Here is a 2,328-nt window from a genome sequence, read left to right on the forward strand (position 1 = left end):
CGCTGATTGAGCGGCTCTGTTCTCCCCTACAGTAGATTACAGTCCTTTCCAAAACGCCAGAAAAGTCTTGTCAGCTTCAATTTCGCTCCGCTGACTGGTCCATGAGGAGCCGTGCCAGCGAGCGCTCAGCCATACGTCACTGCGGTCCCCAGCTATAAAATAGCCATCCTATGCCCGACCGTGCCCCGGCTCGCCACGTCGTGGGGACCTGCATCGGACCGGCATCGCCAGCTCGCGCCCCCTTCCCTTCGCCCTCCACTCTCCCCCTCTTTCCCCCTGTCTCCCAAGGCTCCCGTCGAATGTTAATCAATTCTCTCGGCAGTGAATGGATTGGTGACATCGGGAGGGGAGATGCGAGCGAGAAAGAAAGGAGCCCCCCAGCCACCGTGGGGTGAGCCCCCTGGCCGCCGTCTCTAAGGGGAGTGCACGCCGGCACACAATCGCAAGGCTCCCTTTCCCATGGGACCTCGTTATTATGCTTTGCGTTTTGATTTATTCCGCATGCCCTCTGCTCTTTCAAGGGGCGGGGGGCGATGGGTCTGTTCTCTCTGTTTGCTTTCTTTGCCAAGTAAGTTCCACTCACCCACGGCAAGACTGTGTGAGAGAAGCATAAAAGCAAAAGTGGGCATATATATATACACACATGGAAAATTTAAATTCTTTCTCTGACTAGCAAGCACAACGGAAAAAAAAAGCACAAAAAAATCCAAGCAAGCAGAAAGGAAGCAAGCTCAAGTGACCAAAAACGCACGTGCAATACTTTAAAGGATAAAATGTTTAAGAAAACACAGCTTGGGTTTTTGAAAGGATGTCTGCCATTAGAGACCTAAAGCCATGCTTAAAAGTGAGTGCTGAGTTGCTGTTAAGCATGTTTGGTCGCTCCCCTAAATCGAGACAGACTGCAGCATGATCTAACAAGCTGTACTAAGCTGGCTCTGGGAGCAACAAAACCGGGACACGTCTACATTGCACTGCGCGAGGTGACTTTAGGTGTCCCCAGTCCGCTCTGAGCAGCCCCGTGCCAGGGAGCCACAGACCAGGCACACCACACAGGGGTATTATTCACCTTCCAAACCCCAAGATAACTGACATATTTAAGGCTGTACTGTACTGAGGCTAATTAACCTTGCCTATCACTTTGCTTGTCTCAATGGCCTCACAGCGTGCCACACTGCACAGGGCAGACGTGCCCAAAGGCACCCCTTTTTGTGTGTAGGATGATGGAGCAACCATGGAGTAATGGCCTTTGCGGTCTGGCAGGCTTCGCTGGTCAAGCCACTGCAGCCGATTCCGCAGGCTGCAAAGATGCCTAGCAGATTCAGCAAATGCTGGGGATGTTAAAACCTACACGCTGCGTGTTCCATATAACAGATTCAACCAGGAGAGTGGGAAGAGGGAACCAGTCCAAAGATTTGTAGCTGCAATTCAGCCTCTTCTGGTTAATGATACTACACCCACAATTTTGCTGTGCATTTTTATTTCTATAGATGCCTAGTGAAAAGCACAAAAAACCTCAGACCCAACCTTTAGGGAAAGTTCCCTTCTCTTGCAAGAAATAAGTGCACAAATCCTCTTCTCTCACCATGGACACCATAGTTGTTACTTTGCTTTGGGCATTACTGCTCAGACATATGCTTCAGCCCAGCTGCCAAGAGGTCTTGGACTTGTCCTAAGGTTTCATATCACAGCATCAAAACTTGATGTCAAGCACGTGTCTAAAAAGCTTCCTTGGAGTCCAGGAAAAGTCTGCAGTTGAAGCTCCCACCTCAGCAGAACTTTTTATAAGCAGGATGAAGTTAATTTGTAGAGGAGATGAAGTATCCTCAGGAACCAACATGAGGCAATGGGTTGGGTTCCCGAAGGTAATCAAATCAGCAGCCCCAGCAAAGACCTCAACACAGGTGCAAGGCGTGTTTCTCCAATCTCCTTCTCTAATGCCCACATCGCAGTCCATACACATACTGAAACCCCTGCCCAGCAAGACCATGTACTGCAAATGCACTCCCTCAAGGAAGCAGCTGAAAGGTGAAACCGTAGGTGATGTGTTTGCTGTATTCTTTTAACCATTACTAAAAGCTGTTCAAATCCCACAGACAAGAAAGGAAAGACAACTTCTTTACATTTGGGATAATGATTCTACAAAGAAAACGTTCTACAAAGAGTGGGTTTTTTTCCCCATTTAACATCAATAAGATTGAAAATCCATAGCAAACACACCCTACTTGCTGAAAGTCACACAAATTTTTGTCATTGGTCAAAACAGTTGATTACCTCTGACATTATAGTTCCCTTCTTGGAACTTCTCGTTGTTCAGTCGGTACTTCTGCT

Source organism: Aptenodytes forsteri, unplaced genomic scaffold (genome assembly GCF_000699145.1).
Source record: "Aptenodytes forsteri isolate BGI_AS27 unplaced genomic scaffold, ASM69914v1 Scaffold434, whole genome shotgun sequence".
In the NCBI taxonomy this organism is placed as follows: Eukaryota; Metazoa; Chordata; class Aves; order Sphenisciformes; family Spheniscidae; genus Aptenodytes; species Aptenodytes forsteri.